This window comes from Homalodisca vitripennis, chromosome 2 (assembly GCF_021130785.1).
Source record: "Homalodisca vitripennis isolate AUS2020 chromosome 2, UT_GWSS_2.1, whole genome shotgun sequence".
Classification (NCBI taxonomy): Eukaryota; Metazoa; Arthropoda; class Insecta; order Hemiptera; family Cicadellidae; genus Homalodisca; species Homalodisca vitripennis.
The window spans coordinates 219,673,287-219,699,183 of record NC_060208.1 but is presented as its reverse complement, the minus strand read 5'-3'; the positions used below and the strand labels follow the sequence as shown (position 1 = coordinate 219,699,183).

Genomic DNA, 25,897 nt, shown 5'->3' with positions numbered 1-25,897 from the left:
GGGCTTACATCACAGTGGGGAGTCATGTTCGTAATGTTTGTGTACAGGTAATTAACTGAGCCAATAGTGTTAGTTTGTCAATTTCAAAGTAACCAATAACGCTTTTGTATATTTTAACAGACGAATAGTTATATTTGTGATTAGGCAATCACTCAACCGACATTAACTGTTTCTTTCTTTAATAGTAACCTGAAACCCGTCAATATATTTGGTAGCTGAATAATTATAATATTAAATAGGCATTTACCCAACTAACAATGACAGTTTATTTCGTTCATAATATCCTGCACCGCGTCTGTATATATTGACAGTTGTATAATTATATTTGTGATTAGGAAATTACTAAACTAGCAGTGACACTTTATTTACTTCATAATATCCTGCAACGCGTCTGTATATGTTGACAGTTGTATAATTATATTTGTGATTAGGAAATTACTCGACTACCAGTGACAGTTTATTTCCTTCATAATATCCTGCACCGCGTCTGTATATATTGACAGTTTTATAATTATATTTGTAACTATGAAATTACTCGACTGGCATTGACAGTTTATTTCCTTCATAATATCCTGCATCGCGTCTGTATATATTGACAGTTGTATAATTATATTTGTGATTAGGAAATTACTAAACTAGCAGTGACAGTTTATTTCCTTCATAATATCCTGCAACGTGTCTGTATATATTGACAGTTGTATAATTATATTTGTAATTAGGAAATTGGATGAGTGGCATTGACAGTTTATTTCTTTCATAATATCCTGCAACGCGTCTGTATATATTGACAGTTGTATAATTATATTTGTAATTAGGAAATTACATGAGTGGCATTGACAGTTTATTTCTTTCATAATATCCTGCACCGCGTCTGTATATATTGACAGTTGTATAATTATATTTTTGATTAAGAAATTACTAAACTAGCAGTGACAGTTTATTTCCTTCATAATATCCTGCAACGTGTCTGTATACATTGTCAGTTGTATAACTATATTTGTAATTAAGAAATAACATGAGTGGCATTGACAGTTTATTTCTTTCATAATATCCTGCAACGCGTCTGTATACAGGGTGTATATTATGTCTGGAAACACCCAAATATATCCTTTAATAATTTAAATATAAATTTGAAACCTCTTACAATCGTGATAGAGATTGGGCATCTACTTTTTGGAACAATGTTTTGTTATGTCACACCAACGGGGGACGTCCTGCCGAGGGTATCGTGAATATTCTTAATGGAAGCCTATACCTTGTGGTACATAATTTTAAAGGTAATAGCTTACTGAATTGAATGCCACAAACTGCATCTCAAAGGAATTATTCTATCAGAAAATAGAGCATTTTTAGTATTGAAAATTTACTGATGTTCAACAATGTAATTTTAACATGGTTCTTGTCACAAAATGTGTTACACTAATTTTTTAGCATTTTTTAAATGTTCAATTAAAATAAAATAAACAATTTATTTTTAAGCTGGTTTCATTAGTACAAATTTACCAGTTTTTATTACAATGAATAAAACTTATGAGTCACTTTCTCTGATTACTTATGAATCTGTACTTGGTGTTTTCCAGTCAGCAGGAAGGTTTAAAGAGACAAAGGTCACTAGCCTATGAGAAACATTATTGTGTTATTAATCATCTGGTCTACAGGTTTCAGTTTGTTGAGCATGGAGCTTTCACTAGACAGGTCTAAGCTTGGGAATTACAAATGGACAAAGGTCATATCATTCCTGTCGAGTTAATCAGTGTCTCTGAAGCATTGCTGTCAACAAGTTATCTAATTACAGTAGTTCAGTTTTTATTTGGCATTTTAATGGAATTGTCTGAAAGAGAACGAATTACTCTGTTGATGATGCGAGGATATGGCGATCGTCAAAGATCTTATCGTTAAGTTTGTAATTTGTTTAATGACACTTTCCCAGAAAGGAATCCCATAAGTGTTTCAACAATATCAAAAAATTTTGAGCGTTTTGAAATGACAGGGAGTGTACGTAATCGGCCAAAGTCGGGTAGGATACAATCTGCAACAGATGAAGAACATGCACTAGATGTTTTGCAAACATTTATTGAAGACCCACATACATCGCTCAGAAAAGCTGCACAGCAACATGATATGCACCCTATGTCTGTGAGTAAGATTTTGAAAATTAATAAATACAAACCATTTCAAGTTCATTTAGTCCAACAGTTAAGTGAGGATGATTACGACAGAAGAGTTGAGTTTTGTGAACTTGTGATGCGCAAATGTGATGACAATAGAGATTTTCTGACCAACATACTATTTTCTGATGAGGCAACTTTTTTCCTAAATGGCAATGTTAACAGGCACAATTGCCGTTACTGGGCTAGTGAAAACCCACATTGGATTACTGAGTCCCATTCACAGCAACCACAAAAACTGAACGTATGGTGTAGAATTTTAGGTAACAAAATTGTTAGACCCTTTTTCATCAATGGAAATTTAAATGCCGAACTTTACTACAATATGCTCCAATATGAAATAATCCCAGCTATTCAAATTGCATCAGGAGAATACTTTGATAATGTATGGTTTCAGCAGGATGGTGCTCCACCCCATTATGGGAGACAGGTAAGAGAGTATTTGGATTTAAGGTTTCCTCATAAATGGATTGGCCGAAGAGGAGAAATCGAATGGCCTCCAAGATCTCCGGATTTGTCACCAATCGATTATTTCCTATGGGGTCATTTAAAATCCAATGTTTATAGAAGAAAGCCTCATAATTTGGAAGACCTAAGAAACAGGATTATAGAGGAGATTGCTTTGATAACTGAAGAAATGTTAGGCAACTCTGTCGAATCATTTTACACAAGATTGGCTCATTGTCAAACCGTAGAAGGAACACAGTTCGAACAATTGCTTTGACACCAAATGCAGGTAAAACGTTTGTTGTAAGACTTTTCTAACAGCATACATTATTTTTTATTTGTAATAAGAAATCAATAACATAAGTATTTCCATAATTGTACTGTAATAAAAACTGGCAAATTTGTGCTAATAGAACCAGCTTAAAATGAAATTTTTGTTTTATTTAATTGAACATTTAAAAAAATGCTAAAAAATTAGTGTAACACATTTTGTGGCAAGAACCATGTTAAAATTACATTGTTGAACATCAGTAAATTTTCAATACTAAAAATGCTCTATTTTCTGATAGAATAATTCCCTTGAGATGCGGTTTGTGGCATTCAATTCAGTAAGCTATTACCTTTAAAATTATGTATCACAAGGTATAGGCTTCCATTAAGAATATTCACGATACCCTCGGCAGGACGTCCCCCGTTGGTGTGACATAACAAAACATTGTTCCAAAAAGTAGATGCCCAATCTCTATCACGATTGTAAGAGGTTTCAAATTTATATTTAAATTATTAAAGGATATATTTGGGTGTTTCCAGACATAATATACACCCATATATTGACAGTTGTATAATTATATTTGTAATTAGGAAATTACATCAGTGGCATTGACAGTTTATTTCTTTCATAATATCCTGCACCGCGTCTGTATATATTGACAGTTATATAATTATATTTGTGATTAGGAAATTACTAAACTAGCAGTGACAGTTTATTTCCTTCATAATATCCTGCAACGTGTCTGTATATATTGACAGTTGTATAATTATATTTGTAATTAGGAAATTGGATGAGTGGCATTGACAGTTTATTTCTTTCATAATATCCTGCAACGCGTCTGTATATATTGACAGTTGTATAATTATATTTGTGATTAGGAAATTACTAAACTAGCAGTGACAGTTTATTTCTTTCATAATATCCTGCAACGTGTCTGTATACATTGTCAGTTGTATAACTATATTTGTAATTAAGAAATTACATGAGTGGCATTGAAAGTTTATTTCTTTCATAATATCCTGCAACGCGTCTGTATATATTGACAGTTGTATAATTATATTTGTAATTAGGAAATTACATGAGTGGCATTGACAGTTTATTTCTTTCATAATATCCTGCACCGCGTCTGTATATATTGACAGTTATATAATTATATTTGTGATTAGGAAATTACTAAACTAGCAGTGACAGTTTATTTCTTTCATAATATCCTGCAACGTGTCTGTATACATTGACAGTTGTATAATTATATTAAATTTGTAATTAAGAAATTATATGAGTGGCATTGTCAGTTTATTTCTTTCATAATATCCTGCAACGCGTCTGTATATATTGACAGTTGAATGTTGGTTACGGGCTTACAACTCCGCAGGGAGTCATACCACTGCCTGTAGTTTACTACCGGTGTAGACGAGCCTGGAAGGATTTGTGGATGTGCATATGTATACGTGTTCACATATATTATTAATACTTTTAGAATGATTATTATTTTGTATATATATATATATATATATATATATATATATATATATATATATATATATATGTGTGTGTATATATATATATATATATATATATATATATATATATATATATATATATATATACAGTTTAATGTTTTTATTGTCTTTAAATCAATTGCAACATTTAGTGTATTTCATTGAATAGCACCCACGCTTTTCTAACATGTGTAATATTTTTAACTAATCAAGAGAAAATTTAAAATCGAAGTTTATGGGATTATTAATGAACGCACTTGAGGTATAGTACAATAGGCTCGTATGATATTTATGAAATTATATTAGTAATATATCATGCATCAGGTAGGTATCTATTATTTCTGTGTTTATTATGAACAGGACCAGAAGCTTCGTGGGGAAATTCAAACGTTTATTCTAAAAATAATCTAATTAGTTGAAAACATGCCATCCCAGTTTAATTAAAGTACACACACACACACACACACACACACACACACACACACACACACACACACACACACACACACACACACACACACACACACACACACACACACACACACACACACACATACACACACATACACACACACCAGTAGAGGGCTAAAAATGGATACCTCATACAAAAGGTATGCAGCATAAATCTTGTCTATATTTTCGCATATTAAACTGTTAATAATCATATTATTTAGCAATCGACATAATAACAGGTCGTTAGTACAACTGAAAATTACTTCAGAAGAGCTCACACTTATCACAACACGTGGCACATCACCCACACGAATATGGAAGTGTGGATATAGTAGTTAGGGTTAGCGCCATCAATACCGAGCAATGGGTGAGGTAGTTAACAAGCTTGAGCAACTAGTAAAAGTTAAACATAACGGGTAGCAGAATGATGTTTGTGACTCTCTTAATCAATGCATCAAACATTTCACCTATCTAAAGTGACAGATAATTCCCTTGTAGGGACTCCCATGTAGGTTAAAAGTTCTGAACCTAGTGAAGTGGTTTACAGAGATGAACCTATAGTTAGTTCCCTTTAATGTTTATGTAAGCTTCAAAGCTTGTTATTTGTTTAAGATATCATACTGTTTGCAGTGATTCATAAGCTCATATAGATTTTCAGGGAGAAGATTACAGAGATGAATATTTCCTTCAAAGTTAATTACTCTTTTACATATATGAAAAGATAAATGTGTAAACATGTTACATGTTAAAATATCATATTATTATAGTCAGCATGTGAGAAAATTTACTTATTTAGTTATTTTCTCGTTGCCATTATGGTTACCATGGATTTTTTAACGCTCTGCCAAATAATATGGAGTTACCAAGCACCATTATCAACTCAGTATTCCTTATACATGAATAAAGCTTTATATACAATTTAGTTTCTAGGTGACTTTTTTTGTAAATATCTGTGGACAGACAGACAGCTCCATGAGTGACAGGCTTCGGTAACGCTCAGCTATTTTCCGCATACGAAGCATATTTTCCGCTTAGGAAGAAAATAAACCAAATAAAATTTTTCCGACATTTTAAATAACAGTTTACTTTCCATTAAAGTTTTTTCTCTCTCCTTGATAGATTTCTATAAAACATTCGTGAATGTAAAGTGTCATATAATGCTCCTGTATTACGTTTTGAAATTCTGACTGTAGTGTAGATATACGAAATTTGAAGAAAATTTACTATCTTAAGTGGTGAAGATAGGACTACATTGAATTTGGAGGAGAGACTTTCGATGTCTTACTCTACCACCAAGCAATGTTAGACAAACTATGTCATAATTAAGAATTCAACGAACAAAAATCCTGGTAATAATTTTGGTTAGTAAATTTTCTGTTTTGATTGATTATACAATTATGTATTTATCACATAATAGCGTAGGAGCATACAGTCACGGCCACCAAATAAGGCGGGTGGGTGGATTTGCGCTGCTGCCACGTATGGGACCGGTGAAGCGGAGGAAGGTCGAGAATCGGTCGCTATCAGGCACAATTTGGCAACGCTGTGTGCACATTGTTGCCTAGTCCAAGCGTCGCGCCGACGCTGCAGCTTCCACACACCACCCTGCCAGTGCCTGTGCCAGTCTTATTCTACTGTCTGACTAGTTAGTGACATTAGTTACTTACTGAAAATGGAGGAAGCTGGTAGTTCACGTGAAAATGAAAAAAAAAAACACCTGTGAAAAGGAGACGATTAGAGGGTATTAAAAAGTGATTTAAATAGTCAAACTAAATCTGTTGTAGTTAATGTCCTGAATTTTCTGAAAGGTTTAGCTGATCCTGGTGTTCTTGGAACAAATAACAATTATGTGTTGAGTTAATTGAACACATAATGGAACCATTTATTATAAACCTTAGAGACGACTCATCAGACAGTGAAAACAGCGACAGTGACCGTGACATTGACAAAGATTAAAAGCAAGTAACTCGGAACCACCAAGTGATCAAATCAACCACGGACTGACACATAATTTCACTGTGATTATATAATAGTATGTACTAACAATGTCACTTGTTTAATAATAATTACTTAAAAATGTTTCTTTATTATTTCTATTACTACACGTGTTTAAAATGTATATATTTAAAATAATTTTGCTAGGGAAGGCAAAACAGATTGTTTTAAGCATGGTTAATTTTATTAAACTGAAAATATTTATTTAATTTTCGCTATGGTTACAATACATAGTACTATAGTTGAGTAATGATAAAAATAATAGAAAGTAAAGTATTGCTATTAAAAAAATAGTTGAGTAGAAATTGTGCGTATACGCACGGCGCACGCATCGCTCTGCATGTTTGATTTCAATAATTTAGTTTTGCACGCATTTCCCAGCGAAGTTAGTAAACTGAGAAAAATTTGTTTGGAACAAAAAATAAAGTTTATACCTTTGTCTAAAACTTTTCCACAGGAAAAATGTTCCTAACCAAAAAATAAAAAACTTCCTCGCTTACTGAAATGTTTAATACACCATGTTAATGAATTAAAATTGGTTTGTAGGTATTTAGTATTTCAAAATTACATTTTTGTATTTACATACAAAAATTATATACCGTTATCATCAGCGGTCTCTCCTGAAGCCAATAATACCATTTTCATCGTTGTAACTTGTAAGATGTCACCAAAATCTCAGGAGAAAGCAAACAACATCAAGCTCTAAAATGGATACAATTCAGGGATTATTCTATTTCACGATGTTTGCACAATCTGGCAACGGCGCAATTCCACCCACCCGCCTAATTTGGTGGCCCCGACTGTAGAGTACATTTTCACTGTATAAGCACACAATCTAGTTATTTACCGATAATTTCCTTTTAAGAACGAAATTAATTACGGTAGAGGCCATTGAGAGAGCCAAAATTATAAAATGAAAATATATTTTTCTCTATATGATTGCTACAGTTACAACTCATCATGAGATACTTAAAAAGTAGTTGTATCATAGAAAACCAACTTAAATAAAGCGAATAAAAGTCTCTAATTAAGGGCTTGTATACGAATAGCTGAAGCTCATTTATTATTTTGCTTATTTGACTGGTTGTCAGTGCTACTATATAAAACTGAGTTACATATTAAATGACAAAAACTTTTATTTTTATTTTTATATAGATTGATATGTGATAGTGATATCCATTTAGAATTTTACTAAAACAAGAGTTGCTAATCGATATCTTTCTAAAAGGAAATTTCTCTATTGATTTAAAGCAAAATTCAGGTTGCGTGCTTTAGAAATACAAATTAGGACAAAATACTGCTGTGTTTGCAGTATTTTCTATCAGATTATCCAATAAAATTGTATTCAATTCAATTTTTTAGTGGAATGATAAAAAAAATTTTATGTTCTCATAATAAAATGTACATACTAAGCAAAACTTTCTTTTATTACAAGAATAAATGTGAATCTATGATACCTTACGTTTGAGATAATATATAAGTTTAGCAGGAAATGAGAAGGTAAAAGACTCCTGAGTAGGCGTTATTTCATTTGAGAAAGATCTTTAAATTATGAATACGCTTCCTGCGATAACTGAGAACTGTCGTGATCTCTCCGGGAAAATAGAATCTCATATCTTACTGTGATATATTGACAGTTGGAAAAACTTCAAAGGATCTGTCTTTTACAACTCTTTTCTATCAATCAAAGGAATAAATAAAGCTATTAATTGAAAATATTTGAATTTTTCTACTGCTTTTTAGACATTTGTGAATTGACAACATTCCCTTTCTATTCCCTGTCTTAAAATTGAGTACGCACTTTTACTTGCAAAGAAATGTCTATGAAATCTTGTTTTAACACGTTTAATTTAACCGTAGTTGTTTGAAAGTGATCCATATTGTATTAATAATATAGTAAGATGTGATTAGAGATACTAACGTCCATACCATAATATAAATGACTGAGTTACAGACATCTACAACTGATTTTTAATATTGCCTCCTTAGATTTGAAATGTTATCATAGTTAAAAAACGCACAAAACGTAAAATACTTAATTACAAGTTTAATAAAGTGATCTCATTTCTTGAGTAACGATGTAATGTGTTATAATGAAAAACCACTGTACTCATTGTGTTTACAAATTCATCTATTCTACTATTTTTATGTTGCCATCTTGGTTATCCATAACAATAATGTAAAAATATTCACTAACGCTTAGTGAAATTCCTGGAGTAACAGGCACTGCCACCAAATCCGATGTTACTTATATTAAAAAAGAAAGCTTCATGTAAAATATCAAGTGATAGGTCATATCATTCTCGATATATCGAATGGGTAGACTCACAATCGGGCAACCCGCCGAAAACGCTATGCTAATAATAAGAAACAATTATGGAAATGGAACTGATAGGGTAAAAGAATCAACGTTTTACAAATATTTACATATGTTTATTAACTATAACAATAGTATATTTACATATTTTCGTTTTGACATAAAATTAAAATATTTAACGAGCGTATATATTTTTCTATTTAATATATAAATTCGGTCTTACATAATTCTTTTAGAATGTTTGACTAATAAAATATAATAGTTTTATAATAGTTTCTTGAGTATACCTTACATCTATGTACAATAATTTATGTTTCTAAACAATAAACACATGTATAAATAATAAAACCAAAATAATTAAAGTATTACACATTCCAAGTAATATTTATTTAAAACTGTTTGGTTTGCACAAACGATAACATAAAACATAAGATACAATCATTTACAATAACCAAACCGGTAAAGAGCCCATTGAAACATATCTGTATTTGAGTGTGATCTAAGTTAGACACTATATGTACTCAAATCGAGTTAAGGATCAGACGTACTTAATGTACTTAAATGAATTGAGCCTCATGCTTCTATTAAGATGCGTTACATTTAGCCGTAACCAATAATTTACACATTATCAATAATTAAACATCTATCCAATCAAAAATACAAAATTATTTCAATGTTTTTGATTGAGTCATACTGTTCAGCAACTCGTAGCAGTATATTGTAGGCTATGTAGAAAACCTCCTATTGTAGGGTACGTCTGTGTATCACTATCGTTATCTCGTCACTAATATATTGTTCCTCATTGTTTTATACAGTCAAAGTTCCTTGCTTTACGTTTGGCTCCTCGATATCGCTCCATTGGTCAAGCTTCTTCTTCTGCAACAATAACATATTATTGTACCACGAGCAATATTAAAATCAATATAATAATGTAATTATATGTTAACAAGTCTAACAAAATCATTAATTCAAATAAATATGAGAGTTTCGATTGTCCTCTCTTTCGTTATATTTGTAACGTAGCATTCGATATTGATCTCAAATATGTAATAACCGTTCTCGGACAGTAATATTTTTAAGATGAAATTTTAGATATTTGTTAAAATTTTAATCCTTCATTAAATAATATTGATAGATTTAGCTAAGGTATTTTTGATAAGTAAGTCAGATAAAAAACAAACTGCTGTGTGAACACAGCATTTTCATTTCAGGTGTGGCAGACATTACTCTCAGATAGCGTGGTATGTACCATCTTCATCTAGCGTATTAACATTGAAGTGCATTTTCTCTATGGATGGTTTGGCCAAGTATGACTTGTTTTACCTGAAGTACATAAAGATCGTTTACGCCTAGCCGATACATCATGTGTTACTACAAATTCCACATGACCAATAGTGTTACTTACATTTACGTGATTATAACAAATATAATGATGGACGGAACAATTTTAGTCACATAGTAATGCATTAAAACAAACTATGTATCTTCTTTGAGTTGAACAATCTGAGCTGTTCGTCACAATAATTGAATGCAGTAGGATAATGTGAGTTGCAGTAATGAACCAAATAAAAATAGCTAAGGAGTTGAAGGTGGATTGAGAGAAACACTACAAGCTTCAAACATGTTGTAAGGAATATAAATATACTGCTCGTTAAGCAATTGAAACTCTGTCTTTTTACCAATCCTTTATTTATATAAGTACCATTTTTTAAGGAATTCTATAGACCGTTGTTTTAAAATATTGATGACAGAAAAACTACCGTAGTGTTCTCTAACTGTACTTTAATTTGGTTTGTATTGGGCTATCGATGAGTGAGCAGATTCATTAGTGAAGGCCAAGTTTTATTTCACTGAAGACTTTTCAGCCTTCAATATGTTTGAAATAGACACATCGTTTATGCTCAGTGACGTATGAAATATTATTCAGCTCTTTTTTATCATAAATGTAATACAAACCATTTAGAAAAATAATAATATAATATAAGTTAAGATAATTTTTTGTTTGCGAGTTTTATTTGCATTGGATATACTTTGTATTCACTTACTTCATCATAATATTCAAACTTTCAATGTACTTGAAAATTTAATTTTTATTTTATACCTTAATTAATGTCTGATTCGAATTTTTAAAGCTCTCTGAACACAATTATTAAATCCTTTACACTTTTTTTACAATCAAAGTTCTCTTCAATTATTAAAATGATATACAGCGTTAAGAAGACAAAAGACTTCAAGTAAAAAGGCTATGAATAGCAATATTGTTGAAAACTAAGACTTTGTTTCCTGCCACCTTGTCCTTTTTCTTCGTTTGAATGTGCTTGTGTGTAGACTTAAATTTGAACATTAACCCGCAATTTGTTTTATTCCCAGTGCTTGGGCTCCAGCGGTCAAACTTTTACGAGGCTGAAGGGCTACATATGTCTTTTTTAAATCCTCTTGGTAAATTCTATGTAGTGAGAACTAAAATTTACTGCTCCAATAAAATTTAACACCCTTATATTCTAACTTTTGCAATATTGATTTTTTATTAATTTATTTCTGTGTTTAGTTAAAATCTGACTTTTAATAACATTAATTTGTAATAATGCAATTTATAATTCATTAATTTCTAAATTTAAAAAAATGAGCATTAATAAATTTATCCTAAAACTGTTTCACCAAGGCTATTTAGCCTACGCATCATAATTGAAAGAATCTTAATTTAACTCCACACTTATCTTAACTAAAATTTGTAATCCTTTCTTACTATATTTTAATATTGTATTAGAACTTTATATTTAAATTTTTGTAATCTTATGACACAATTTATCATAGGCAGATATGAATATTAAATTTAAAGACATGATTATTCACTCCTGTAATGAAGACAAACCCATAGTATCTATCTGTTCTTAAGCTTAAGAATTATAGCACTATATAGTAGTACGTACACATTAATTTAACTGTTCTAATCGGTATATTATTTCTTGCTTTTCAGTTGAACTACAGGTTTCAAATAACAAACTATACAGGTATAAAATTTGTAAACTCCTCGTAAACAGTAATAGTCTAGGGACATAAATCCAATTTGTTCTTCATATGTATATAATCATATCTTTCTTAAAATAGATAGAGTACATCGGCCTTGGATAGAACTCGATCATCATCGACGATAATTTTCGTAAAGGTCAAAAAGGAAAAATATAGTAACAATATGAAGCGGGGTTTTTCTTTTTAGGATTACATTTTTCCTACCTTGATGCACTTAAAACTGACCGTTATACGGGTTGATAATGGGGCGTTACGAGCGTAATAAGCAAGGATTAGAGGTAACAAAGAAGTAGGTTCGTTTCAACCCGTAAGTAAATATTAATTTAAGTTTTAGTGTTTCAAAGTTGCAAGCTTCTTATGTTTCCTAGCAGACTCGTGTCCCATGTAATTTATGAACAACCAAGAAAGGTTTATCAACTACACTCGCTAAGGTATGCCAGTGCCAACAGCAGAGAACATTCACTCAGGAAGAAAAGATTTTTAAATTGGGGATTAAATAAAGTGTTGTAGACTATTATTATGTCAATAATAAAAACATAACGCAAAATATTTTTAATAATAAAAATATACACATTTTTATTACCTAACTAAAATGTTCTAGAATTGTCATCTAACGATGGAGGCACAAGTAGTGACGCTAAGACAGCAAAAAGTGAGCAACCAAGTGGCCGACAGGCAACAAGTCACTGTTCCAGAGCTACCATCGTGCACCGCAGCTGGTAACTCCCCTGCAACATAACAATATTACATGTATTACTGTTACACATGTAGTGGCACTAAGGCAGCACTAAGTGAACAACCAAGTGGCCGACAGGCAACAAGTCACTGTTCCAGAGCTACAATCGTGCACCGCAGCTGGTAACTCGCCTACAACATAACAATATTACATGTATTACTGTTACACATGTAGTGGCACTAACGCAGCACTAAGTGAACAACCAAGTGGCCGACAGGCAACAAGTCACTGTTCCAGAGCTACAATCGTGCACCGCAGCTGGTAACTCGCCTACAACATAACAATATTACATGTATTACTGTTACACATGTAGTGGCACTAAGGCAGCACTAAGTGAACAACCAAGTGGCCGACAGGCAACAAGTCACTGTTCCAGAGCTACAATCGTGCATCGCAGCTGGTAACTCCCCTGCAACATAACAATATTACATGTATTACTGTTACACATGTAGTGGCACTAAGGCAGCACTAAGTGAACAACCAAGTGGCCGACAGGCAACAAGTCACTGTTCCAGAGCTACAATCGTGCACCGCAGCTGGTAACTCGCCTACAACATAACAATATTACATGTATTACTGTTACACATGTAGTGGCACTAAGGCAGCACTAAGTGAACAACCAAGTGGCCGACAGGCAACAAGTCACTGTTCCAGAGCTACAATCGTGCACCGCAGCTGGTAACTCGCCTACAACATAACAATATTACATGTATTACTGTTACACATGTAGTGGCATTAAGGCAGCACAAAGTGAGCAACCAAGTGGCCGACAGGCAACAAGTCACTGTTCCAGAGCTACCATCGTGCACCGCAGCTGGTAACTCTCCTGCAACATAACAATATTACCTGTATTACTGTTACACATGTAGTGGCACTAAGGCAGCACAAAGTGAGCAACCAAGTGGCCGACAGGCAACAAGTCACTGTTCCAGAGCTACCATCGTGCACCGCAGCTGGTAACTCACCTACAACATAACAATATTACCTGTATTACTGTTACACATGTAGTGGCATTAAGGCAGCACAAAGTGAGCAACCAAGTGGCCGACAGGCAACAAGTCACTGTTCCAGAGCTACCATCGTGCACCGCAGCTGGTAACTCACCTGCAACATAACAATATTACCTGTATTACTGTTACACATGTAGTGGCACTAAGGCAGCACAAAGTGAGCAACCAAGTGGCCGACAGGCAACAAGTCACTGTTCCAGAGCTACCATCGTGCACCGCAGCTGGTAACTCTCCTGCAACATAACAATATTACCTGTATTACTGTTACACATGTAGTGGCACTAAGGCAGCACAAAGTGAGCAACCAAGTGGCCGACAGGCAACAAGTCACTGTTCCAGAGCTACCATCGTGCACCGCAGCTGGTAACTCCCCTGCAACATAACAATATTACCTGTATTACTGTTACACATGTAGTGGCACTAAGGCAGCACAAAGTGAGCAACCAAGTGGCCGACAGGCAACAAGTCACTGTTCCAGAGCTACCATCGTGCACCGCAGCTGGTAACTCCCCTGCAACATAACAATATTACATGTATTACTGTTACACATGTAGTGGCACTAAGGCACCACAAAGTGAGCAACCAAGTGGCCGACAGGCAACAAGTCACTGTTCCAGAGCTACCATCGTGCACCGCAGCTGGTAACTCCCCTGCAACATAACAATATTACATGTATTACTGTTACACATGTAGTGGCACTAAGGCAGCACAAAGTGAGCAACCAAGTGGCCGACAGGCAACAAGTCACTGTTCCAGAGCTACCATCGTGCATCGCAGCTGGTAACTCCCCTGCAACATAACAATATTACATGTATTACTGTAACACATGTAGTGGCACTAAGGCAGCACAAAGTGAGCAACCAAGTGGCCGACAGGCAAAAAGTCACTGTTCCAGAGTTACCATCGTGCACCGCAGCTGGTAACTCCCCTGCAACATAACAATATTACATGTATTACTGTTACACATGTAGTGGTACTAAGGCAGCACAAAGTGAGCAACCAAGTGGCCGACAGGCAACAAGTCACTGTTCCAGAGCTACCATCGTGCACCGCAGCTGGTAACTCCCCTGCAACATAACAATATTAAATTTCTTACAGATAGTATTTAAAATTTTTTCAAACTGAAAAAAGTGGTAGTGTATTATCCGAAGAGAAAGTACTAAATTTTCCATGAGGTAGTTAGTTGTGAAATTATAAAATATGTATATAAAACAACATAATTTTTATACGGATATACGAGTACTTTTATTAACGTTTTCTGCAAAATAGAACGTTTGAGGAATTCAACCACGTTTAAAAAAGTCGAAACAATAGATTTTGAACTAGACAGTCCAGCAGCAAGCAGATAATGAAAAATCTGGAGTTAAGTCAAAGCACGCAAAATATCAAACTAATGGCATAATGTAACGGATCTTGCGATAACCGAGTTAAGCAACGCCAGCGTGGATGTTCGTTGGATGGGTGACCGCTGAGCAACCCTGTCCTTACAAGCATTATACCTGCTTGGCTATTGGTGATGGTGCGAAAGTACACTTTACTCCGTTCGTCACCAGGTTCAGTTTCAGAAGACTGCTTAGTACTCACCTCGCCTGGTGAAATAATACATCACCATTACTTTTTACCACCTCTTCTCTCTCTGCCACCATCATCAATGCTTTCAGTTACCCGGAAGTATAGTGATAGTAAACTTGCACCATGCAGCTACACAACAGCTCGAAGATCCCCGTGTACACTATTTTGACGCCGGCTAAGTACTATTTTAGCAGTGCAAATGTTTTACTCTAAAATTGGGGTACTTATAGTACTTAAAAAATAATATTTTCCATTTTATATACTGAAATTATACTTACTGCTTAGCTCCAATAGATTAAGTTTGTTAGGGCCTTGTATTGGTTTCTAAGAATTATACTAAGTTAGCATTATTTACCTGACAATAATCTCATAAATGCAACATTGTAATCAACGGATATTTTAACTGAAAAATAGCACACAAAATAGTTATACTGAACTGTTACAGTGAATAATTTATAATTTATTTATATAACAATTATACTATGAAAACTTTTGTTTTGTGTACTTATGCATACCTTATTTAAACCTTCAAGGCTACAATTAACGTTGATAAGATATTTAACGTTTTATCACAAATTTAATAATCTTATATGAGATGCTATCGTCAATAAGTAAAGAGGAAATAAAATCTTCTTTTAACTAGCTGTTTACCCTTCAATTTACACATAATTAATATTTTAATCCACAGTTAAATTTATTTTATATTTTAAGTTAATGCATGTTTTATTACATTTCTATATCACTTATAATTATTTTTGTACTACTATATAAATAATATTAACATATTAATAAACACGCTCGAAGAGGGTTCTACGGCTAACTAAAATGTGTTTGATGATCACATTATTTAAACAACATGCACATAAAGCAGAGATATAAAATATGTAGTTTAAGAATGTAAAAAGTTCTTATTCGCTATCCTCAGAAAATTGTTCAACTACTTTTGCAAGTAAAAGTTTTTCATATCTTCGTCAAAAATTGATTTCGTATGTTTTCGTCTTGACACTTGATTAAAATATATTGATGATATAAGTGGATCGGATGTGAAGAACAATGCATGGAGGAGGTCTGTAAATTTACGTAATCGGGATTCTTCCTTGTGTTGTGCTCCCAAAATGTATCTATGTTTTTAGCCTCAAGAGCTTCTTCTGAAAATATACCAATGGGAAATATTGCTGCTTCAATGATGTCCGTTCCATGAAATAATATTCTAACGCTAGAAGGCATATTGTAACAAGGGTAAAGTGTTAAAAACAATTTAGCTGTACTCATAGCGTGAACTGCAAATGCGTAGATTCGTATCTGTTACATAGCTTCCAGATAAAGCTTTCAGTAACACACCAAAACGCTTGATACGACTTATCTGTCCCGGCGATTGTCGATGCTAATTCACACTGACTGAAAAACCATCTACCATTATTTCCACCGTTTGAAGTACCATAACCAGGTTTTAGAAAATCAACCAACAATCCCATCTGTGTTTCAGAATATCATGAATATATTTCTTTATTTTTTTCTATTTCTCCTCTTAGACTCTAAACTGCCAATTATAAATGTTTAAAAGTGAAATTCCGTACTCGCAGTGAGTTAAATCAATTTGGCTCCTCTTGAAATCTTTTAACTTGCTCATCTCTAACGGTCTTGCACCACAAATTTCTTAAGACATTGTATAGGTATCTGTAATGGCCCCGAAAGTCTTTTGATCAATCGTCGTAAGGTGAGAATTGTAAAATGCAGAAACAAATCTACTATTATGATTAACAACTGTAGGTGTTGCTTCAGTGGTCTAATTTGTTACGTTCACAACTTCTTTTTCAAATTAGTTCCTTCTTCTATCGTTTAAAAATAATATTTCAATTGGTCAAAAGATACGTGTAGAGCTCGGTTGAGGATTTCACCAAACAAAGGTTAATTTCTCTGTTTCAGTAGTAGATGCACAAAGCTTGCCAAAAATGAATAGCCCTCCTCATCTGAAACGAATCTTTGGTTGTATAGAATACTGAAGCTTCCGTCAGAACCCATTTACATGTTAGACTAAACTCTAAATTCATCCGAACTGGAATACTAACGGTCACAATTTCAAGGTAGTAAAGAAGTCTTTCAGCAGTACCAAGCTCAGTAAGGTTACCTATTTCTTTCATTTATAATCTTTTTGACCTGTGCAAGGATATCAAGATTGTCTTTCCTTAGTAATTTTCTTATAAAGAGGATAAATACTAATTTTATAGTTATAGCTCCGGACAATATTAACGAAAACGGAGGTGTATGGGGCTTCTTCAGACGTGTATTTCTGTTTTCTTTTTATTGTGATCTTCTTAGTGAAACTGTTTTTCTATCAGATATATTACTGACCAAGTGAGCGGCATCTCTTTTCCAACTTCATTAGCAATATTCCTTTCGGGAAATAATATTTCTCCCTTGAAACAGCTACCTTTATTATTTTAAAAAAAATCTCATACACACCCTGGAGTAACTTGTTCACTTAATTCCTGGCAGTAATGTGTCTGACAGTGCTTTTTATTTCCTTTTGATGTTCATCTCTAACGTTATCTTTATCATCACTTACAAGACATATATTTTGAGAATATAAGAAAATCCCAAAATTACCTTATTAGAATAATTACATCTAAAGAAAAGAGAGATAGTTCATTTCCACTATACTGTAAATTAAAGATACTTCCTATTCAACATCTATTTATTTACAAGTCTTAAGAGTGTTTTATCTTAAAAGTGGAAATACTGGAACAACAAATTTAATGCACAATACGAGAATTGGGTCAAATCGAATACTTTCAAACTCCCTAAAGTTAAAAAAAGTATTTTTAAACAATCTGTTTAATATATAGGTCCTAAGTACTTCAATCAATTACCATATGAGGTAAAAAGTTGTATAAACTTAAAAATATTTTCTGAAAAATTTAAAGAGTGGTTATTTTTAAACTAATATGTAGACTTATGAATGTTTGCTTAGTATAAATTCTTTACATATGTTGAAATTAATTTAATTTTTTTTCTCGTCTGTATTTTGTTTTATTTTTATCTAACAATTTAAATTTAAGTACGTATATTATGTGAGAATTGTTAAGTTAAACTGCATTACCACCTATTATAGGAATATAATATGTATGTATATAATTTTTTAGAGTAAACCAAGCGCCTCAGAGAGTGTCTTTTGATGTTTTGAGACTGGGCTCATTTATAATGTTATTACTATGTATTTATATTAGTTTAAGGATATTGTTGGTAATTTGTTTATATTTAATAATTCACACTGACCACACATACTTGTAAATGTGGTCAGTTATTTGCAAGGACGTTTTATGTTATATTCATATAAATTAACGAATGGAAAATAAAAAAATATTATATTATTATGGTTAATTTTTCTAGAACGTTAAAAACAGCGGCATTTTTGTCCCAGATGCCTTTCAATGCATCATATATCAAAAAGTTTTTTTTCTTGGAATTTAAATACGACCTGAAAAGAAATACAATTAATCACTTGGCAACAGATGGCTGCATATAAAACTTGGGATGCATATAGCAGTTATTTGGGATGTAGTTTATACAAATAGTAACATTAAAGTGGTTCTGGGTGGGTATCAGAAATTATGACTGACAATCTCAAAAGTTGATGTTATAAAAATAGTTATAAAAAGTTTTATAAGTAAAATTGAAAAATATAAAAGGACAAATGTGATTCTGAACTCTCCCTGAGTATGCCATCGAGAAATAATTTGTTTTAAAAACTTCTCTCAAACCAGCTAATGTAAGTATTATAATGTAATAAGTCCACTAATAAACAACGGCATTTTTAATGACTAATATGTTCTCGTTCCACAGGATATACTCAAATTGGATTTGGCATAGGCCAGATAATTCTTATATGTTGGATTAGATGAGGATTCAGAATAAATGGGCAATTTTTATGAAAACAAAACCTAGATCTGACTCTCGCTTTTTTGGCTTAAGCACTTTAGACACTAAACTTAATAAAATTTCCCCACCACGTCTCGGTAAAAGCACAAATTAAAGAATAGTGAAGTGAATGGCTAATGGCAGTGTCTGATGTACAAGCAGTAAATAAAAACAATGAACGGGTAAATAACTAATAACAGTGTCTGAGGTACAAGCACAAAGTAAAATACAGTGAGTGTTAATGATTAATGACAGTATCTGAGGTACAAGCACAAAGTGGAAAACAGTTAAATTGTAAATGACTAATGACAGTGTCTGATAATGTAGTGACACATGTCACAATCTCCATTAAATAAAATTACAGTGACTATATATTAAGAATATTGATAGGGATAAAAAAAGATAAACTCCAGAATTGAAGAGTGCTGTCATTAATAGGAACTGATTAAATATCTTTAAATACGAGGACATAAAATCCTTTATATTGTATATGAAGAATTAGGATAAAAGGTCGCCTTATTACTTAAATAATGACGCATTCCTTTTAGTTTGTACTTCGCTGTATATCCAACTAAAATAACAACCATAACTCGGTTTCACAATGTCTACTAAGGTAGGCATCAAATTAGTTTAATTTGTTTGTTAATTAAGTGAAGGGGATAATTTAATCACTTCGATATAAAAAAATTGAGATTAATTATCCATCCATCCTATCAATTCCCGTAGAATACATTAAGATTATGCTTTTGAGGAAGTACCCATTAACATTGAAACGTTAAGAAACAGTTAGATTTGAATACGTACTGGACGTTTCCAGTTCCATCAATCGAAACTAATCCAAGTTTACTGGTTAAACTATCACGATACTGGGTTGAGGAAAAATTCCAGTATATAAATCTATTTTGTTACGAAGGATGACTGATTACGTGGGTGGAGTTCTCGCTATCCAAAAACTTTAGGAAGTCTAGTTGACATAGAGGATTCTGGAGCAATGCTTGCCTCAATTTCTTCCTAAAAATAGGGATGAACCTGAAAGATACATATTATAAAACACTATAGTGCCTTAAAACAATTTTCCAACTATTAACTTACAACTTATAGGTTATGATTGTGTGTGTGTTCTCAACATCTATCCTTATAAAAAAAGTTACAGTCCTATCCCTTTGTTATATTCTGATTGAACATCCAGTATTACAGCACTGTCATAGTGCAGTACAGACACTGTCAAGTACTGGTTATATTCACCGTTATGACACATACCGTTGAGTATGTGCACGGAGACAGATGCTGACGCCAGGTTGTTCACGCTGCAGGTGTAATTTCCCGAGTGGCGCTTCTGGGCGTGATGCAGCACCAGAGTCGAGGCCACACTACCAGGCCCCACGCTTGAGTTGTAACTAGAAACAGGTTTAGTAGTGCGTAACATTATTAAAGTAATAATAATAAAACGCATTATACTTAGCATCAATATTAAAGCATTACTTAAGCAAATCGAGTGTTCTATGTAACGGATACTAATATTGTGGATAAGGTACAAGCACAACGAAAGTACAAAAATTATTTTCTACTTTATTTTAAATTTTTGAAACTTTTTTAACTACTACGACTTACGTTTAAAACACTTAAATTTAATATTTTTTTAAGAAATAGCTATGTTGAGTGATCTTTCAACAAGAGACAATCAATAAAACTAACTATAACAGACAGCAACGCTCTCCAAATTGTAAAGCTAAGTCAAAGAAGTGGAATCATATAGATATTAGCCGGAGCTCAATCTATCACTGAACAATATGAGGTATTTAAAGGTGCGCCTTTACAGATAGTGGCAGCCCTGGACATAATGAACTGTGTCATAGCTTTTGATCAATTAGGAGAATGTTTATACTTGTAATAGTTAATAAATATTTAACTTAGAAGGGTATATTTCACAAGAGGTAGCTGGTATTGGACATGAATCTGTTACCGCTCCGCAACTACCTGTTGGCTTGGTGGCCGTTTAGATTTTTTTGTCAATTTATAGATTGAGGTTATCTATAAGGAAAATCTCCAGTGGATTGACATTGGTCTATAGATTGGCGCATGCTAATTGGTACTCCAGATTACTCAACGTGTTCTGGAGAACTGAGTCATACCCTCACTACGTTTAGCTTCTCCGAGTCAGCTTCTTCTGACTCAGCTACTATTACATGTAGGAATATTTATGCGCAGCGGTTACATGACTGGCCACGGCAACCCAGAATCCGTAGAGCGTATCACTCAGCAGAAGGCTGCTTACCTAGTGTCTATAATTGAACTATCGCTAGTGATTAGGGTTCATTTTATATTATATCTATTCACTGACTGAGGAATAATACAGTTTTATTTAATAATTTTTTTTACTTAATTTTGTTGCCAAGAGTTTATTAAATATCGAATTTATAATAATATTGTAAAACATACGACATAAATAAATTCCGGTATCACAAATTAAAAATCATGTTACTCCATGTAGACAGAGATACTATATAAAACTAACGGAAATACATGACGTTATCTGATGAGGAAATATAACTAAAGAATAAATAAAAAATTAGTAAGGCTCACATCTATTATTTGGTTGATAATATTTTAATTTACCTATACAACTAATACTTTACACAATATTTCATTTTCTTCGTATCTCTTATGGATATTTTCAAGTACAGACAAACAATTTAATAAAGATAAGTTATAATTAGTAACTTTTATGAAACTGTTCTTCTCACCATCTTCTGCAGTAATACGTTTTTAAGTTTTCAAGTAATAAGCCTTAAAATATAATAAATAAAAAAATTACAGCAAATAAAATGATAAGGTAACTGTCATAATAACTCACGCAAACTAAGATTAGCAATAAAAGAATTAACATTTCATAAGCACTCAAGTTATTTTGCACTCAGTTAGGAAGTTTATGAGTCATCATTCAGTTAAATGCAAAAAATTTTTCTAACATTCGGAATTTATACTTTTATGTAGCACTTGTATAATTTATGTATTACAAATAAGTTATACAAATGTGGGTGAAAAAACTGGATTGCACCCTTACAGCTATTTAGATATTGTAATTATCCATTTAAACAGTAAGATATTAATACAACAACAACAAATCTATTATTCTACCGACCATGCCAGGAGGTGTATTCTTATACCATTTAACAGTTTTATCTGTTATAACCTCGAAAGAAACAAATTTAAGGCAACTGGCTAAGGAGAAACATTCACCAAACCTTGTATTACGACGTTTTCTGAGTGTATATGCAGAACAAATAAAAACGTAATATCATTTTAGGCTGGCAAATTTCTGTATCATTTATAAATTTTCAAGAACGTTTGAAATTTCATATGTTGACAACTTTGTTTTCCCAATGGTGGTCATCTCCTAAAGGAAAGGTTTTACATACAAACCATTTCTTACAGTTTTAATACTTTTAAAGTAAAAAGAAATTCGAAAAGTAATAAATTACAGTTATATTATGTAATGGCAAACTAATGAACCCATCTTAGTGTCAGAAGAGACTTCATATCTGTGTTAAACGGTTTTAAATAACTGAGAGACACAGGGTTGCACGTGAGGTTAGGCTGGAATTCCACTTTGGAACTATAGGTGACACGTGTCTTGTAATTTTAGACTCCTGTGAATGTTTTTCATAATAGCGCTATCATGTTTTTTAATCAGGGTAATATTTTATTTATATATATACATACAATATTTCGTTTATCAACCTATGACTTCATGGTGGAAGATAATATATAATTTGTATCATCTTTCTCGATTTTTGTTCTCAACTAAGGCCATTTTGAAATATTCCTGCAGTTATTTAGAGTGTGGTCAGTTATAGAATCATTCATTCAAAAGTTCTCTTTCCAATAACCTCCGTCAGTACTAGTTCATAATTGCTTCCATACTGACAGGATTCTTTCCTAAATTACTATATTGATTGATTTTAGGTAAGGTAATAATACGTTTGGGAAAAAAACCTAATCTTAAACAATCCTATTTCATAAGACCTCCCCAAAAAAAAGTGATTATGATTTGGAAATATACAACCCGGACAGCTTTCAAAACGCCAAAACTAGGTTCCATTGGCTGATACTTCAAACATTGTTTTATCTTCTTGAATTTGAGTATCAGTAACTCTACATACACAAGTTATGACATACAGAATAATAATTTACTAATAATTCTATCAGCTAGAACATTCCAATGATAGAGTCCCGCAATAAGTGCTCCTACCTGACACCTTTTTGTACGGGCAGATCCTCCCTCCACCACGTGATGTTGTCCCCAGGCGTCTCTATATGGGAGGCCAGGCATGTCAGTTCCACCGCACTTCCTGCCTTGTAGTAGCGCTCAGTCACCACGTGGTTCTTCTCGTCTTTGATGAATACTTCTGGTGCTGACGAAAGAAAAAGCTTCAATAATGGTATTAGGACTTCTCCGTAATATATCTTTTCCGTATAAAAAATAAACTGTATTCCCAATCCTTGTGCCTTAATGTAGTTTGTATCATTAATTTTATCGCCCTTAAACGTTTTGACAGTAACATTATTTTAGGCCAACTCCGAGATATAACGTAACGTACATGTAATAGCATGTTATTGCAATATGAAACAAACTGTCAAAAGGAATGAAATATGACTTTTAAATGGGGGCTTCTCTCACCTCTCTGCCTCATAAATCCCAAGGTATTAAAACAGAGTTAGTTCGATATGGACCTAGCAGAAGTATTAAAAAAATGCCAAATTCTACCCGCACATTTGTCATTTAAAACATCATCAATAAGCCTCGTAAAAATGTACAGAACTGTAAGAATTTGCTATTGCAGCACATATAACTTTCAGGCCCTGAAAATTAGTTGAAAGAGCTGGGAGATAAAGCTAATTTCGTAAATCTTCACCAGTTCCAGAAAATTCTAGATCATCTGTAATAAAAATATTCTACACACATATAGGTTACTAATACTTTTTCTCTTCAATTCCCTCTTTCAGATAAAGAAGGAAGATTACAGGTGATAAAATCTATTCTTGAAAGAAACTGGCGATCCGCACATATTATTATCCTAGTTATCGCTCAAGTTTTGAAGGAAACTGTATAAATATTCAGAGAAGATAATTTTTGATCCGTAGAAACACAAAGATCGTACTATTCACATATCAACGCAAGCATCACAAGTATGTTGAGCTTTAGGAGCATATTGTTGATCCAAGTCTACCTGAAAGTCATTTAAACCACTATATTTTACAAATGATTTGGTGAATACAGTTATTTTGATCAGATCCAACGTTTTAATGTAGTTAAATCATTCATAATATGTGTAGTGTTAATAGTAAAAACCCATCTCGTATGTACTTCTCCGTATTATTGCAAATACATCTTCAAAATAAGCTATATCTTTTAGATATATTTTTGAAAGTTACATAGACAAAATAAGGTAAGCAGAAACCATAAAGCGGAAAGTTTCTTTAAATAAGAGCTGACGAGAACTCTTATTTTAGCAACTGTTAGAAGTTAATAACTATACATTTTGAAATAATTTATGAATGATTTTTAATTTTTACAATTTCTGTAAAAGCTACAAATAGCTTCTTTTTAGGTTATTGCCATTCCAAAATACAAAAAGAGAAAATTCTATATGAGAGAGGAATCATTGAGGGGCAAAATAAGTTTCATATTAGCTAAAGCTATTTGTGTGTACTTACCAGTTACTTTAAGAAAGACTTGCTTGACTTTCGGTGGAAAAGTGGCCACTTGGCACTCGTAGAGGCCTTCGTCTCTGCGGTTCACGTACCCGATTCTCAGGCGGAAGTTGTTTGGATACCGGAAGTTCAAGGTGATCCTCATGTCATTACTGTAAGCGAGCTTATCGACTGTCAGTAGAATTGATGGATTCCGCCTTGCGATGCAACCAGGTCACCTGCAGGATCATACGAAAACCTTTAAACTCACATATTTTGTGGCATGTTAAACATCTGAAAAATATATAAAACAGGAACTTCAATATTATTATATCCCTAATTTGTTGTTATGGTACATTTTACTTTATGAGAATATAAATTTCCATCAGTATCACTATTGGTATCACTATGACGGTACTTAGGGATTGTTGCAATGTGTGTTGAGACTTCTGCTTAGCGTAGATCAGTAAGTGCTATCTTTTTAAACGTCAGTATCACTGTTAATGGATAGTATTTAGGGAAAGTTGCAATAAGTGTTAAATTATGCTTAGTGAAATAGTATCAATCAATGCTACCTTTGTAAACAAACAGTATCACTGTTATTTGATGATACTTAAGAGAATTTTGCAGTGATTGTTGAGACTTTCGCTTAGCGTAGTATGATCAGTTCACGCTATCTTTGTTGACGATGAAAAGATATAATATACTAGCGATGATAAACTACAGCAATTCAATTCATAGCACAATCTACTTTAATTTTATTATAATTAAAGAATTGTTAAGAGGT

At 33.0% G+C, this 25,897-nt stretch overlaps 1 pseudogene; it reads right to left on the bottom strand.

The window, feature by feature from the left end:
* Positions 1-9,284: 9,284 nt before the first annotated feature.
* Positions 9,285-25,897, bottom strand: part of LOC124355413 — a 37,619-nt pseudogene continuing 21,006 nt past the window's right edge.